At 40.0% G+C, this 17,841-nt stretch overlaps 1 protein-coding gene across 5 annotated transcripts in view; it reads left to right on the plus strand.

Annotated features, from left to right (window-relative positions):
- Positions 1-17,841, plus strand: part of fhl3a (four and a half LIM domains 3a) — a 53,176-nt gene that overhangs the window by 3,651 nt on the left and 31,684 nt on the right. For 2 of the 5 annotated variants that reach the window (XM_088603140.1, XM_088603139.1), the window contains exon 2: positions 11,315-11,453. The exons of 2 other annotated variants lie outside the window; for them this stretch is intronic. The gene's annotated coding sequence lies outside the window, so the exon portion shown is untranslated. Of the gene's footprint in view, positions 1-11,306; positions 11,454-17,841 lie in introns of all 5 variants that reach the window. One more of the 5 variants, XM_088603141.1, reaches the window with a different exon arrangement.

Here is a 17,841-nt window from a genome sequence, read left to right on the forward strand (position 1 = left end):
ATTATAATTAGAGTGGCAAGGTAGCACAGTGGTTAGCATTGCACTGGGGCCCTGGTTTAAATTACTGGGGTGCTGCCTGAGTGGAATTGGTATTCTCTACCTGTGTTGGCGCAAGTTTCCTCTGGATGTTCCAGCTTCATCCCACAGTCCAAAGACATACTGGTAGGTTAATTGGCTTCTGGGAATGTTGGACCTGGCGCGTGTGCGTGTCTGTGTGTGTGAACTGGTGTCCTGTCCAGTCCATTTCTGGGATGGTAGGGTTTCAGTCTGGGGTCCTGAAATTCCAGCCCTTTTGATCTCTCTGTTCTTAGTGGAGAGTTCAGGCAAACGTCTTAATTAGCTTTTTGCTTGGAATCTGTGTTAATTTAAGGCACCCTTTATATTTGTTTCCTGAGGCCGCTAGCTTACTCTAAAGAATCCTTGTTCGTGATCTGTAGGTATTCAGAAGAAAGTGTGAAACGATAATGTCACATCTCCTGCACTGTTGCAGGGAAAGGCTATAAAAATGAATCTGGCACCAAGAGGGCAGTGTGAGTAGGTTGATTCACAGAGAAAAGGATACAGCCTTTTCATCTTCCTTTGGCTATGCTTTGGGGGTAATGGCTGCATCAAAAAACTTTTCTTGCCTGTTACACATTAATGTTGACAGGCTGCCCAGTGTTTATTTACAGCCAACTTGTGGCTGCCTACTAACTGCACAAAGCAGGACTTAAGATAAGATAAGTTCTCTTTATTGGCTATATACTGTTTCTTGTATTAGGAATTTGTCTTTTCGCATACCCCAACTTGCTCTCCATGAGACACACAGAAACACAGACAGGGAGAGAAGCTTGGGGTCGGAGCGCAGGGTCAGCCATTTACACGGCGCCCCTGGAGCAGCTGGGGTTAAGGGCCTTGCTCAGGGGCCCAACGGGGTAGGACTCCTCTGCCGGCTGCAGGATACGAACCAGCAACCTTCTAGACAGATTCTTAGCCACAGAGCCACCCCACCGTCAACTTGCTGTTGGCATGAAGAAGATTTGGCCCAGCATCATGTCGGTGCAAAGGGCATCTCTTTTGCTCTCATTGAAATAAGTTCTTACATTTTTATAGTGATAGGCCACTGTAGTGGTGTAGTAGTTGGAACAACTGCCTCGTAGCGTAAAATTCAATTCTGTACCCCGGGTGCTATATAGAAAAGTTTGTATGTTTCCTCCCACAATCCAAAAACATTCCGGTAGGTTAATTGGCTTCTGGGAAAACTGGCCTTGGTGTGGGTTTTTTGTGTGTTTGTGTCCATCTGCACTGTTATTGACTGATGTCCCATCCAGGGTGTATCCTGCTTTGCACCCATTGCTTGCGGGGATAGGCAGCAGCAATATCCTAAGTTGGTTGAAGCGTTTAGAAAATGGATGGATTTTTATAGTATAAAGAAGGCCAGCTATAGAACATGCCCTATAACATGATCTGGGAAGGGGTGTAACTCCTATTCAACCTCCACAGGACCTCTCCTGTAGCTTCATTTCAGAAAGAGGAATTCAAGAAAGGGGGTACAATTTGTGATCTGTGAAGTCCACACCATAGTGTAGGTGACATCTCAGGGTTTCCAGATCTTACACTGTGCCACAGAAGATGGAGTGCGACACTCCAGCTCATAATTTGCTCCATATGCTGGCTGTTCATGTTCCTCCCCTAAATTCCTCCTCCACCTTTTTTCTTGTGCGGCTCCTCAGTGGTTGTGATGACATGAAACAGCAACAGCTGTTTCTCATGATGTGGTCTGTCTGGCCTGGCATCAGCTTACCTCACCTCCTTCCATGAGTCCATGCAAAAAAGGGTGATGGTTGATTCAGTGGTGACTTCAGAATTTCTGTCAGGCCTAGCACTGCAAGAAACATGGATGGCCTTCAAGTGCTGTAATCAAAGCCAGAGTAGTTGATCCTGAGCTGAACTTGTTTTAAACTGCAATACCATGATGTAACCCACTCCCATGACTAATGTTCTAATGTTTGCCTAAGGAAATAGGTGCTTCCTTTGTCTGCATGTTTGAGGTACCATACTTACATTGTATTTAATTTGAGCAAATCTTTGTGGCTCTGTTATTGCCATCATTGTAGTTCTTGGTTCGTGGGTTCACAGTTTACATTACAATATATCACCATCATACATGGATAAAGTGATGGAGGTATACCCAAACAATGTGACCCAGTATCGGACATATATATATATATGACACAGGCTATCACGTGTGGACATGTTTGTGGATTTTTAGCCTATTAAGGGAATACATTTCATATTCTAACTTGTTGCATGTTTAGCTTTGAATTGGCCCCAGTGAGAAACGGGGATCTAACAAGACCCTGACTATGATTCCTCATAGTTCTTTTCCAGCTACTGTCCTGTATACTACAGTTTTAAAGCTTTTCTACTTTATTACTAAAATGGCTTCACATTAAGGGCAAGGTTATTGTGTACCTCTTTGTGTTCAATGGAAGATTGAACAATGAACAAGCTTCTTTAATATTTTTAACAAGCTGAGCTCAGATATGTGCTCACAGGCTCCTCCAGCGCTGTTCTTTTTGCAGTTGAGAGCTGTCAGAAGATGATCTGCTTGATCCTCTACAGGTGTTCCATTTGGATTGAGAGTGATTTAGCTCATGTGGAAACTGGACACTGGGATCATATATTTGAATTTCCGGGTTCTTTGCTGTTATTTTGTTTGTTTCACTGAGCTTCACAAGGGTCTAGAGTGCTGAATCTGGGAAAAGGTTGAGAGCATGAAACTTTGAATGAACTCTGCCGAAATCCAATCCACTCCTTCCACTCCAAAGGGCAAGAGAAACAGATGATAAATGTCTTGTAACTTTCTGCTGGTTGTAATTTCAGCTTTGTTTGATGGTATTATTAGATCAGAGACAGCATTGTTACCCTGAAAAGGGTAACAACAGATACATTTCCCCTTTTCCTGTTCTGAGCTTGGGGATTTTTGTAATATTAACCTGATTTGCAGTCCTGGTGCTTCTTTGAGTCCAATTAAAAGCATACATGTACACTCTTACATCATGCATACATCAACACGGTTTGTAAGAGTCAATGGCCCATGTGTTGAAGCATTGCTATTCAAAGGTATGGGGCTGTTCTGTTTGTTCCACCCTGGCTAGCTATTTTTATGTGTCTGAGGTGTTAGTAACGCCTACGTCATACAGGCATGTGTGTGTAGGTTTATATAATGTGTATGTCAAATGAAGTTTTCTTTGTTCTGTAAATTATATGTTGCTGTTCATCAGTTTCTATCCCAGTTGTGTTTACTGCTGGCCAGTGACCTAACAACTCATGACACTTTTATTCATCCCAAAATAGAAACGGTTCATGAAAGCTATATTGATCTAAGCAGCATATCACAAATGGTTAAATACAAGGTGGAAAAGGTTGAGGGATTAAACACATTTATTCACATGATTAAATGCATGGCTATAGCAGTTTCAACTGTATGGTAACATGAGATGCATTATACCTCACCAGTTGCTAAAGAGGCTTTGATAAAACGTAGTTGAAATTAAGTAATCGTGATTGGACATATATTTACTTCCCTTCCTGTAAACAGCTGAGTGAGTGAAATACTCATTGATTACAAAATCATTTCCCTTTCGTTTTTCCCATTTTAATCCCAAATAGATTTTACTTCATCCTAGGCAATTATTTTGCTATTGTAGTACAGAAATAACTTATTTTAGCATCCATTGCCCCATTGCCACTGTTTTCCACAGATTTTATATCTCTCCATTCCTGCTTCTCTTCAAAATTGTAAACTTTGATTTGGACTCAAAGCATGCCAAATTATGATCACATTTCCCTTGACCTTTGCTTACCTGACACAATATGTAAGCATTTGGTGGTGCTAACCGGATAAGAAAGGTGTCTTTGAGCATGTCTGCCATTTCAGTTTCTGCTGCTGGCTTTGCAGTACGTCCTATCCAGGCTTGTGGTGAAAGATGAAGTGTCCCATTAAAACCTAATTCTTATTTTGCATAACAACTAATTTTATTATACAGAGCTGAATTCTTAAACATATTCTTTTGGTGCTTTATAATGTGCTTCTAACTCCATACCTTTGGAATTTTGTTAGTCTGACCCACATAGACCCTTGAAACAATCCATATTGATTCCCCTAGCCTGAATACTTTTCATACACAGTGCTCAACCTCGCTGTCTTCTTTCTTTCCTGTCTGTCCAGAACAGAGTGTCTCCACTCATGGTACATTTTCAGTTAACCATGTTTCTATGATTCTAATAACGTCATACTTCCCTGCTAGTTTTGCAGTGTCTGTCTCATCCAATGTTTCTAGTACAGCGAACCTTTATGATTTAGCTCTTAATTACTCGGTCCTTTGTTTTGTTTCCCCCTGTAGATCCCTCTTGGCCGTTGTTCCCCCATGTACCTTCCTTCTCAATTTTTTTAGTTTCGCCACCCTACCCACCCATCCACTATCTAACCACTCCTACCAAAACCAGACACAAGACAGGGTAAACCCTGGATGAGTCCATCTCGGGGCACACACGGACACAGACATGCTCACACTCACACCAGGAGCAATTTTCCCTAAAGACAGTTAACCCACCAGCATGTCCTTGGACAGTGGGAGGAAACCGGAGAACCTGGAGGAATCGCATGCAGATAGCATACCCGAGTCTGGAATTAAACCCGGGCCCCCAGAAATGCTGACCGCTGTGCCTCCTCTCCCATTCTAATATGTGAAACAAAGATTGCTTGTCTTTCAGTCATCACACACCAAAAACACATGCAAACTAGTTTAAATGTGGAACTTTGGAAATTAATTGGTCGAGCCTGTCAGTTCTTATTCCCTGTGTAGAAAGCCCCCGACCCTATGCATCATGGTATCATAAGGGCAGGATAGGATTTGTTTAGGTCCCTGTATCCAGTGTCAGAGAGTTGTGTGTTCAAGTCTAAGAGTGTGCACACAGCTGTTCATCCTTGAGCAATCCATTTTGCTCTCCTTGCACGAGTCAGCCCAGCTGTAGAACTGTGAATCAGCATTGCTGGAGGGTTCACCTTTGTTGGACTATCATCCCATCCATGGAACTATGTAACTTAATTTAAGCCATGGCCTCGGGAGCAGTATAGGATAGTTTTTAATGAAATCCATTTGTATATTACAAATAAATACCCTGTAATGGTAAGAGAAACAAAATATAAACTTGAAACCAAAGATATGTGCTGTTTTAAGTTCTTTGGCTTCATCAGTGTTCTCTTAATAAAACTCCATTGTAATGGAAGCCCTCAGGACAAAATGTATTTCAAACAGTAACCTTACAAGATGTGATCTTTTAATTTTGGAAGATTTTTTCCAGAGAGGAGTGGTGGTTTCCAGTGACTTTACTGCTCGGGGGGCTAGCGCTAGCTAAATCACTCTCCGTTTTGTCTGACTGAGCACTTTATCTTCCAATATTTATCCAGCGCCTGACTGCTACAGTTGAAGGGCAAGTCGTTACTGTTTTCCTAGTTTTGAGCCAAGAATAACAGCCAGTTCCACAACAGCACCGTTAAATCTGCTCATCTGCAAGAGTGAGACTTGGATGTGATTATAAATCCATCAAACGGTTGTGCAAGTTCGTTCATTAGCGGGCTTTGTCATGCCACAGTGCACTGATTTCTGGGAATGTGTGTGTGGAGGGGGTGGCAGGTTACTGTTGTTGCCAGCTCACAGTCTTATCTGAGTGGAACTCTAAAGATTCCTGACTGATCCTTCAGTCTCAAAATAGCTTCCAATTAAATGTTATAGATTCACTTAGCTACATTCTGTTATAGCTAATCTGTTCTCTCTAATTAAGCTGCATAAATGAAGAAGCAGTATGGCATGATGTGAGTATGGTCACAAGTATTGACAGTATTGACCTCTATCTAAAATAGAGCTCATTAAATAGAGCTTTATATAAACTTGACTGTTCAAGCAATGTGTTACTAACTTCTTTCTGTTGAAACGTCAAATTAACTGGGAAAATATATTCACTATTTGATGCAAATTTATAGTCAAATAAAGCAGTTGTTTCATTGAAAATAACTGAAAAGCTGCCACCTTTTGTCATTTTTTAGAGAGGCCTTTCCTCTTTGTTCTGTTAGCCTTGAATGAACCTGAGGTTTGGACCTTGCTATGCATTCACAGCGTTCCACATGTTGATTGCATGTGCAGATTCTTGCCATTGAGTGCATTTTTGTACAGAGAGAAAAACATCAAGACCCGCTCTGTGCTGATGAAAACCTGGCGAGAGTAAGCTAATTGTCAAACTTTTAAATTTAGGTCTGGAATTAAAAAAAAAAAACATATATCTATATATTCTTCAGAGAATGTCTGCTGTCAAGTGGTTTCATTCCAGAAAGATGAAGGGGAGGTGGAAATACAGTTTTATTTAGCATAGCAAAGATGGGAGCAAAGAAAAAATAAACTTGTTAACTGATCACCTGTTACAAAAAAAAAGCATTCATCTTTAAGTGCACTGCTTCCCCGCTGTTCTTTATTTCTAGCAGCGGTAAGAAATACCTAAAATAGTAGCGAGTTTTCGGTGGGATCAGTAAGCTGCTGGTGAAGAGAAAAAGATGGCTGCTATTGGTGGAGATGGAGCATGGGTCTCGGTGTGAAGAACGGATCTTGCAAGTAATTAGAGAAAAATGAAGCTCATGCTCGTTAACTTGGACTGAGGGGCTTTGGAAACCAATTGGCCACTCAGATGCAAGCAGCCATTCTTTTTAACCTAAACACACTGTATCAATTGGACATTACATGGTGGAAGTAGTGAGCAATTAAGCATGCCTTTCTTTTCATTGGGCTCGTTAAAAATGCTGAAACATGGCAATTAAAGAGTGTTATGTAAAAGATGTCATCAAATTGTTTTAGTACCTACAGTAATTAACTTCTCTGGAAAGCTGCTTAAATATAAACAAAATACTTCAAAATGTTCTGAAATATTCAGTTATATTTCTTAACTGATATTGTGAATTTACTAAACAAAGTGTTCTGCTTTTTTTGTGCTGTAATGTGCAAAAATGAATCTTATTGTCTCGAGATCATTTTTACAGTACCATATTTGTATTGTTAACATCATGCACCTGATAATCTTCGTAATATTTTGACGAGAGAAACAATGGAACTTAGCAGTATAGAGACTGGAATTTTAAAAACCCAGCTATGTCATCTTTCACCAATTTAAAAGCCATAAAAGATAGAACTGGAAGGTGAAAATATGTTTTAGAATGTTGTGTTCAGATTGAAGTAAATCTTGCGACACTCAAATTTGAAAATGCAAATGAACGGTACTTCAGAACAATAAAACTGGCCGCAGTGGACCGTGTGGAGTGGTAAAACAATTCTTGAAGAAGCAGCTGGACAGAAACTTCAAGACAAATCAGGTCTTGAAAGATTACAGAATATGTGTGTTGCATTCATGTGGAAAACAAAATGAAGATGCAGTACAGGGGCCTTTTTACATTGTGTAGCTGTAAACCAGACTTATTATCTATAAAGTGAAGCCAAGTTTGACAGTGATCACTAAAGACCTCAATCGACATTTGCTTTTCCCTGCTGCTCATTCCTTAAATGGGAAAACTGATCTGTTCCCTGCCTATAAAAGGCTGGTGGTCACCGTTTGAAGATGTTGCAGATTTACGGCCGAGATGCTTCACATAGTGGGAGAATCCAGGAATCTTGGGGAGAAAGCGTGGTGGCTGGGGCTGCGCTGACAACAGCTTTCCAAACATTATTTTCCATAACCGAAGAAGCTATAATGCAAGCAAAGGCTCCCGATTCCCAGCAAAGTAGATCAGGTGGAGACGGGCAGCAGTGGCTTGAACGAGGCGGATGATCTTGAGAAAAACAAAGTACTTTCTGAAATTGGAAAGAAGATGGAATGAAAGTGGTACACATCTGCAGAGCTTCCACATTTCTGTGCCCTTAAATTTCCTGTGAAACCCTCTTGGCACGTCACTGTTGCGCTGACCTGAGCTGCTCCCGAGTCATTTTCCTTTAGACGGCCGCTTTTCTCCCGTTAAACCACCTGATTCCTAGTTAAGAGGTTTTTTTTTTCCAGTATATTGTTCGTTTGGCACTTGCTGCCATTTCACCAGTGACTAAAATCCTGAAGGTGCGGGGGGGGGCTTGGGGGGTTGGAGGGATTAGTCGAGTCATTCCTATCTGTCACTCTGTTTGTCTAACTTCTCCAGCCATTTATCAGCTCGTCAGTTCGCAGGCCGTTTTCGAGTTCCTGGAAAGAGGTTGCTGTGCTTGCAGCTTTCTTTGACGGAAATAATAACTGGCTCCTGCTCTCACGGGAAGAGAATAAAACCACATTGTCTCCCAGCTGCCATGCTTTCCCACCCCTGCGGATACTGTCTCCGATTAGGCAGCCGCCAAAATCACGTGGTTCCCGAGAAGTCTAACATGACAAACGGAGAGCGACGGCAGATGTGCTACAGTTTGTAATTGCACAGGAAATATTGGCAACTCGGGCGGCGTGGTGTCCCAGTGGTTAGCGCTGCTGTCTCACTGCACCACGGCCCTGGGTTCAGTTCCTGGGGTGCTATCTGCATGGATTGTGAATGTTCTCCCGAAGTTGGTGTGGTTTTCCCTCGGATGTGCCAGTTTCCTCCCGTAGTCTAAAGACATGCTGGCAGGTTAATTGGCTTCTGGCGAAATTGGCCCTCGTGTGAGTGTGTGTGTGTGTTTGTGTTTATGTGCCCTGCAATTGACTGGCATCCTTTCCAGGAAGTCCCTGCTTTGCTACTGTTACTTGCTGGGAAAGGTTCCAGCTCCCCTGCAACCCTGAATTGGATGAAGCAGTCATAAAAAGGATTGATGGATATTTGCAGCTCTTCATATGCTACTGTTTCTTACAGATAGGAGATGTGAGGAACAGAGAATTCTAGTTTTCATCACTGCTTGAGCTTTCTGGTAACTGGTAGTTTTCAATGAAAACTAAAATTTAATTTAAAAAATAGTGATTCATAATTGAGGTACTCTTTCAAGCCAAGATATAAATGTTTCTGTTTTGCATTTAACCATGAATTTAATGAGACCTCAGAAAGATCAAAAGTCAGAAGACCTCACAACCGCACACATGCCTTCTACATTGACAAAGGCATATTCAGGTTAGAGACCTGCTTGGCATTTGAGTTTGAAACTACAACTCGGTTTGTAATGATTAAAAAAGAGAATATATGCAGAATGTGTTTGTACAGTGTGGATGCTATTAGAATGCTGTGAATAATTCAGTCTCATGAAAATAGCCATGGGAATCAAAGTAATGTATACAAATGGATACTAGAACTGGATTAATGACCAGGAATCTTATTCTTCTGTGTATCTGAGGGGAACAGCACCTAATTGGGTAGATGTAAGCAGTGGTGTGCCCCAGGGATCTGTTTTGGGCCAATAGATCTTCGTGATCTATATCAAATAAGAGTTTAGAGTTCATAAACTAGTTAAATAAACTGATGATATGAAAATATGGTGTTTGTCAAAAATAAATGCTGGCAAGGGAATTAAAAAAAGATATAGGCAATCATGATGTGTGCAGCCATGTGGCAAGTGAAATTTTACATTGATGAATGCAAAGTTAACTAAATTGGAAGTTGGTTGTAACCATATACTATGCATACAGTGATGTGAAAGAGAAAGTACACCCTCTTAAGATTTTATATATTAATATATATTGTCGTTTAACTACTCCTATCTCCTTCCACAAGGATGATGTGTAGTGGGTTATTTGGATTCTTTAATGTCCTTGTTAAGACAATAAGGAAAAGCAATAAAAAAGTAAGCAGAATGAAATCTTCATCCTCATTCTCATTTAGAATAATGGGAGACAATTCTTCATACAAAAGAATAATGAAAGTGGGCTTCTCAGCTACTAAACTACCAGTTGAATGAGATGAGCTGAATGACTCGCTCTCATCTGCAAACATTGTTTCTGTCATAAGAACAGAACAGCAGACAAATGAGTCTGTAGTGTTGGCACAACCTTCTTACTAGAATCTATACATTTATGCAGGAAGTTATTTCTACAAAGCAGACCTTTACACAGGGAGAAAACAGAATCAAACCATTGTTCTTGCAAAACATCACCATTTCGGGAAGTAGTTTCATCTGCACAAACTAGCAGCCTTTTGTTTGATATATATAACAACCTCTGTTTATCCAATACAAAGAAATCCATTTTAAAACAGGAACAAAAATAATATGGTTCAAATTCTTTCTAGTTCATTTTATGGCAGTTATTTGGAATTTCTTTTAAAATGCCTTTAAAACTGAGAAAATATACAGGGCTTAATTATTTGAAGGTCAGCACATACACAACTATTGCATTTGGCACGGCAAATTACTTACAGATTTCTAAAGCAAAACCAGTTTCCCATTTTGTTGTGAAATGTTACATTTAGAAGCTCACTATGAGAAGGGAAAAACTTAGTAAGTGATTTATGTTTTATTATTTTTTAATGTTTTGGTGAATATGAGTCAATGCTGATGACACAGGTTGTAACACAACAGAAATACAAAAGATCTTTGATGGGTTGGTTTGGTACTAGAAAATACTTAAGACCGAACACAGCAGGTTCTGATGAATTTAACAACATCGAAGCCGTATTAAATAGCCCGTTAAAGCTACTGCTTTGGCCTCTAGCAGAGAGACGGTGGTGGCCTGGAATTTCTGTTTCGTGATGAAAACAAAAAAAGAAAACTATAGCAGCTTCTGTCTGCGCTGTAAAAACAGTATTGTGCGGTGACTTGGCATATCATTGCCAGTGGAAAATGTCTATTAATCATCTTTGGGAAAAGTGCTAACAACAAGTGTGGCCATTTTGTGTATGCTACAAGTCCACTCTTCATCACATTTCTAAAATTAAAACAAGTGTAGAGATGTTGTGCGTCTGGAAGAATCATGTGAAGCTCCTGAGACATCACATGATGCTAAGACCCTAAACCCTTAAATGCTAGGAACCTGGCAGTGTGGACTAATTCACACCTCATCCATTTTTGGGGGGTGGATAATTTTCTTGATAAAAATGCCAAACACGTTATGCTTTTGAAATGCTTTCACAACATTAGATGAGGAGATTTCAGCTCAGTTAATGATGCCTTCCTGAACTTCTGGTGTTTAAAGTTATGTTTCTTTATAAACATCCAGAGTTGATCTTTTATCCCTAATCAATTGATCTAGATCTTGGGCTGATCTGAAACGGTGTTGATCCATTCCCTGCTACATGAGCTGATCTAATCTGATTTATTTACACAAACTTGTTTTATACCCTTTCCATTTAGCTTTACAGTAAGTAAACGGTACTTCTAAAAGAAGGACAACACTTCATACTTCAAACGCCAAATCCTAAAAGAAGTTGGCAAACCATTGAACAGCCTCAGTGACACAAGGGGTATTACTTCACTTCTTAAGAATCCCTTCTTTAAACAGTAAGTGGAAACATTTTAATGATCTTTTATGGTTTTGGAGACCTGTGTGAAGTCTTCTCTCTCTTGCACACCAGCTCTGAACAAACCTGGGGAATTTCACTGCCAGCACAAGTCACATGGATCCTCAGACTGGGTTAAAAACCCAACAGCCAAGCCTTTATTATAATGTTTTGAGCTGGTATTAAAGAGCCATGAGAGGTTTTTCAAGGAGTTGACTCCTGCAATGTCATTTTCCAATTTGGAAAATAAAATAGACTTCCCACCGATTGTAGATTTCATACATTGTCAGGGCTTCTTGTCAGGGACTTTACCTCAGAGTGCTGAAAAAGACCCATTTCACAACCATGTCCTTGAGGTCCTTCAGAGGTAGATGGGATATGATTAACTGGAATATTCCTCTGCGAATGATAGTAATATTGATAGTAGTCATTTTATTTTGAAGGGAAACTATTCTAGGTATATAAAAAAGGTATTTTTTTTTAATTAGAGCATGAAGAAACAATGTTGTCAAAGGACAACGTATAATATTACAGAGTAGTGCAACCCAACAATGTTTATATTTAAAAAGAAATCCTGTTAGAGCAGATCTTTATGTTGCACTGTAGAACACATTTCCTATTAAAAACAGCTCTTGAGGTATGGCACTAATGTCTCATAAGAGGTTAAACAGTTTGTCTGCCTGTTCGGGGTCAGTACCCACAACACCTGTTGGAAAGGAGCTTTGAGAATGATTCACAGCTTCCTGTCACTGGAGCCAGATAGATAAAGACTTGTTTGAATGGAAAACTGCATAATTCAGTCTGCTATCTACTGTTACCTAGGCACTCCTGATAAATTCTGAATGTCTTGCTGTGTTAGTATCACCTGTTTCAAATTAAGTGGTGTAATGTTAAAATTACACGTTTAAGTAATCTCTAATGGTGTTGCTGGGCCAAGAGACTGTACTATTTGTTTAAAATGCTTACTTTATTTTCTGAAACCTGCATTTTAATTCATTTGGATCAAATTTATATCTTCTACCAAATACTGCTTGTGATCTATTTCATCTGAATATAATTAATGTTGACCAATGTCCAAAAAGGTTTCATAGCAATAAAGAGTGTAAATGTAAATTATACAGGGTGTGTGTATTCTCCATTTTGTGATGCACTAATACAATCTTGTACCACTGAGGGGACATGGAGAACTCATTTCTGTCTACAGTAATGTTACATAGTCAGCTCTCTGTGACTCGGATTCTAGTTTTTCTTTTGAGTACAGAGTGTTTCTGAGTCAGGGTTTGTCTCTCGGGTAATGGGCCTGTCTTTAGTGGCTGGTGTGCTGTTCAGCGTCTCTGTGAATTGAAGACCGAAGAGCACAGCCTGACACTTGATTTATTGGTGTCTTTGAAGTTTTGTATTCTGACTTCATGCCTGACATTTGCTTCCTGGTGCAATGAATTGTTTTAAAAAGGTGCCCCCAGTCAGCTGATTCCAGGAGTGGTTTTTCCTGTAAACTTAATGAGCTGCTTTCGGTTATGTTGAATGAGTACAGCTTTGTGGGCTTGCAACCTTTTATATATGTTTGTATATATAAAGTCTGCTCTTTGTGCTTTTCTGTTTGAATTTTATGTTCCTCTTGTTGCTTTTGTTTGTGTTTGATTTTGCATGTGTAGGCAGCCTGACCACAGTTATTCAAGAAAGCAAACAATGACAGGCTTTCCTGGTAGCCTAGTGGAGGGTTTCAAATCAAACCCGTTAACTCGTTTATCAGTCTGGGAGACTGACAGGAACTGAAGAACTCCCTGCAGAGAGGAACAAGGTTGAAAAAAGGGAATTGCTGGTGAATTGGATCAGAGGTCTTCAGCCCTTCTTCTGGTTTTATAGGTAACCATCAGTTAACCTTCAGTTTCTAAAGACAATTTCAATATGAGCAATGAAGATTGAGCTTTGTTAAATTATGAACTTTAGGGATCATATAGAAGGTCTGAATTTTCTTCAGCTGCGATCTGTAATTGCATCACATGAACACAAAAGAATTGTTAGAACTCGTCTATTTCTTGTAACTGAGCAAATTACTTGCATAACTGGTCGATAGCTTTCAAGTGTTTGCAGGCTAAGGTGATTAAAGCTGATCTATAAAACTTACTGGATTGGGGCTTTCTAGGCTAAAGACAGTGGGACAGTTGTGGGACTAACAAGCTATGCACACATGTTATTGAAGCCAATATCCTGGCTTCTTTCAAGAAATGTCTGGACGAGATCCTTGGATCCATTAGCTACTACCTACCAAAATGATTAGATGGGCCGAACTATCAAACCTGCTGTGACTTGGGTGATCCTATACATGGAAGTCAAGAAGTAATTAAATATGTTTAGGTCTTGTGAAACTTCACATTTTTGCCATTATTCATAAAAATGTTGAAGCAGTTTGTCAATAAGGCAAAAGACAGCCCTGAGCCAGATGTTGTATAAACAGAACAGGATGTTTTATTTTATACAGGGAAGAAAACCCCCCAGACATTGTTGTTCTTTAGACCTGCGGTGGAGAAACGCCAGTCTTTGAGTGCTACACAAGATCAAATAGTTTCTAATTATCTGTTGATAATTGTCCTTAAAAAGGTGATTGGACTACTTCTTCAAACTGGTTCTGTTGAGTAAGATCCGGCCCTTGAAGCCTGGAGTCATCCATCTGTGCTCAAGATAGTTAGCTGCTTCCTTATTCAGCCAAACAAAAATATTAATTTCAGTAATAAAGCGCAAATGCCATTGCTGATCTGAAGTACCATGCATCTTGTGCGTGTGCAGTTAACCACTATAGGAGTGACAGATGTGCAGTGATATTATCTCAATATAATGAGCGCAGAACAATGGAGAGGAAGTTGATTAAACTGTTGAGCTGATCAAAGGAAGTTTTAGACCTTTTGTTTTTCTCTTGCTGTCATATTCCTTTCAGCAGAATGGGTCCAAATACAAGAAGCCCTACCTCCCAGCAGGAAGGGGTGTCTTACCATGGTTACCATCTGTTTAAGGATTTATGCATTTTGGAGGCTTTTACAGTTCCTGCTGTTTCTGCCATTATCTCAGCAGAGCTTCTGTTGCTTCAAAGGCCCTCTCTCGTGCACACGTCTTCCTTTTGTACAGGAACAGCCTCAATCCTCTCTGCTTTAAATCCTTGAATTCCCTTTTCTGGATGAAATGCCACTTGGCAGGGCAAAGGAAGCCAGAGATCCCCTTCTTCTCCTGGTGGGGGGAGGGAGACAGTCATGAGGGAAATGAAGTCGAGGTCAATGTCGAGATATCCTGTGTTGTAAGGGACCGGAACATGCGCAGCACGAGTTAATTAGACTGCCCCCTCATCACCGACCCCTGCCTCTAGGCCTAATCCAGCAGGAAATGAGAGCCTGTTCAGTCACTGCCTGCTCGCTGATGAAGTAAAAGAAAGTCGTTACTGTAACTATTTAATTAAAGAGGAAAATCGAGTTCTTGTCAGATAAAGCAGCAAAATCTTTAACACTTGTGATAATGTGACACATTGCACTTTGAAGCTTTTTTCATTTCTGACTCCACACTAGCGTGTGCCACTTATTGAGGATCAGTTGGAGTCCGCGCAGGTTTTACAGGCGTCTAAATGAGTCACACGTGACCTTAATCAGGCCAGCTGTGGCGAAGCCCCAGCTCAGGTGCGTCTAGTTTTCGGTCACGACTCGGCCTGAAGCTGCTCTGGGTTCCGGTTCTGTGTTATTGTTGTCGACTCCACAGGATCTGGGGCCACAGAATGAAAACTGTGGTGCACTGCTGTTTACGGGTTGTCAAGGAAAAGAAATTAAAAGCCACTGGAAACGAGTTGAAACAGTTACTCATTCCAGTCGTTTCCCATTTGGCGGTCTCTCTTTATTTGCCTCTTTACATAATTTAAAAGTGTCCTCTGCCAAGGACAGAAAGAGACAGAGTGGTTTCCCGGTAGAGACGGGGATTGTGCGAGAAAAAGCATCGGCTTATTTTTGAAATTTGGGGAATTTGCAGTGGGTTTCTAAAACAGTTAAGTAATTAATGGTAAACGGATGGGACAGTTCAAGGTTTCTGGAAAGCAAAGTTTGTTTTGGTTTCTTGGATTCCTCCACAAAACACTTTTAAAGTCAACAATAAAATTGTCATCTAATGATGTCATATTAAATCAGTGCTTCCCACGTGTTTCAGATCACAGCTCATTTTTAATGTCTCAAACAGTATGCACAATGATTTCTGAATATTTTACTTCAGTGTTTTCATATAAATTACCTCCAGGTCTAAAAACAGCCAGTGCTAGTTTTGCAAGAAATAAGATTTTGCATTGAAATATAGACCCTAATGCTAATGAGAAATGTTTGACTTCACATTTCCGACTGCACATTCAATATGAGATGTCAAGTTTGCAGTGAATATACCCGTTTCATTTTTGGTTCAGAGTTGGAAAGACCTAATCTCTTCTGATTACAACACACACCTGAGATCTTTTCACAGCGCTCTTGTGGGCCCAAGCTCACAATCTGAGAAGCACTGCAGTGGATTATCACACCTTGTTAACTGCTGCAATATTCATGTCAGCCAAGTGAAAGTACGTCTTATATTCTAATAGTGGTTTGACAATGCATGTTGTGCAGATCAGTAGTTCTGTAGTATTAATCCGAATTACTCTATAAGTGCCTTAACAATAGATGGTCTGCATACTGGAAAGTATTATCGTGGACCTTGACCCATGCCTGCAAACAAATGTGATTGATGCAGAAGGGAGTGCAGCTGTCAGTTAAATTCTGATTTTAAACTTAATTTAAAACTCCTGAACTTTGATAGTGTCAACTTTCTTATCTAAATCTCAACCAAATATCAGTTTTATCTTACTTTAATCATCACAACTATATGGTGAGTTATTATCTATGACCTACCCAAAAGTAAATGACTGTTTGGGTTTACTGTTCTAATTTGTGGAAGATATTTGGGTTTGTAATGAGTTTGGTCCTAAGGGTACTTAATAATGTGTGCAATGGTGTGAGCATTATATATTTGTTAATTTGTTATATTTGCTGTTGAAAAAAGATAAATATGCATTATTTGCAACAGCATTTCTCCTATAGAAATCTGAGAACTGTGTACAGCACAGAGACAGCCAGCAAATTCTGATCATGAATACTTTTCTCTTTATTAAGAGTGACCATTGTGGTTGGGATGAGAAATTTTATCCTTTCTCCCCCCTCAAACGTATTTGTCCGGGCTCATACTATACCCCTTATACCCCAGGCTGTGACTTCAAAGTTTCCCTCACTGTTGTCTGCAAATTTATTGCCTTTCTTCATTTCTTCTGTCTGTATCTTGGTTTCTTTTTGTGGATTTTTAGCAGTCTCCTTTTCTTTACAAAAGGAGAGAGAGAGAGAGATAACCTTGTTCCAACTTGACTGGGAGGTGAAAAGCTCACCTGATTCATTTATCAGTTTGTCTTTTAACAGAAGCTGTGTCATAATTTTATTAAAAACACTATCATTGGCTATCCAGACGAGAGTCAACTAACTTATCAGGCAGGACATTTTCCGTTAAACTGATAGTCAAATGTTGCCATCATGTACAGTTTGGAAAGTACATGCAGTGCAGTTTAAGAGTTCCAGCGGCAGTATGTTCAGGTGCTGCAGACATTGAGTTAACTGGCATGGGTTCAGTGAAGCCCTGCACATTGTACATGTGTACTGGAGGTCTCGGGGATCCTGGGCATTTTTTAATCATGTTTATGACTAGCATATGCTTCTAACCTCAGACCACCTTCTAATGTAGTATCTTAAATTTCTCTTAGCTGATCTTGAATCCTAAACTCTGTCTTTTGAGATTGAAAACAAGGTTTTGATGCATACAGCGAGGCTTGATTGCAGTGGGCTCTAAAGTCTGCTGTCCTAAATTAAGCACTTTTAAACTGAACACAATACAAATCTAACACCTTTTGCCTTAATACTACAAATACCAGCCTGTTTAAAAATAACCCTTAAGTACTTTAATGGGACAGACAAAACAATAGTTGCCCATGACTCAGCGTGTCTGTTGGAAAATGTTGCGTCTGGCTCTTGGGACACCGCCATATCAGCTTAGACTGAACCAAAGTAAAAAATATCAGGAGACCAAAATTTTGCTAGATAATTCTGTCTTTCCACAAAGTCTAATTTTCCTTGATTTTGGGGCATGTATTGTTTCACAGTATATATGATGGTAAGTCATGTTTGAATATTAAGAGGAGCGGATTGAATAAAATGTGCAAAGGCAGCTGACTAAAGATTTTACTGAAATTCAACCCAGAGAACTTTATGGGGGGTTTTATATAGCAAGCTACAATTACATGGCTAGTCTGCAAACTGTAATGTGGAACATGATAGCATTTGCTGTTCATTGCG

Source organism: Lepisosteus platostomus, chromosome 13 (assembly GCF_059453375.1).
Source record: "Lepisosteus platostomus isolate fLepPlt1 chromosome 13, fLepPlt1.hap1, whole genome shotgun sequence".
Classification (NCBI taxonomy): Eukaryota; Metazoa; Chordata; class Actinopteri; order Semionotiformes; family Lepisosteidae; genus Lepisosteus; species Lepisosteus platostomus.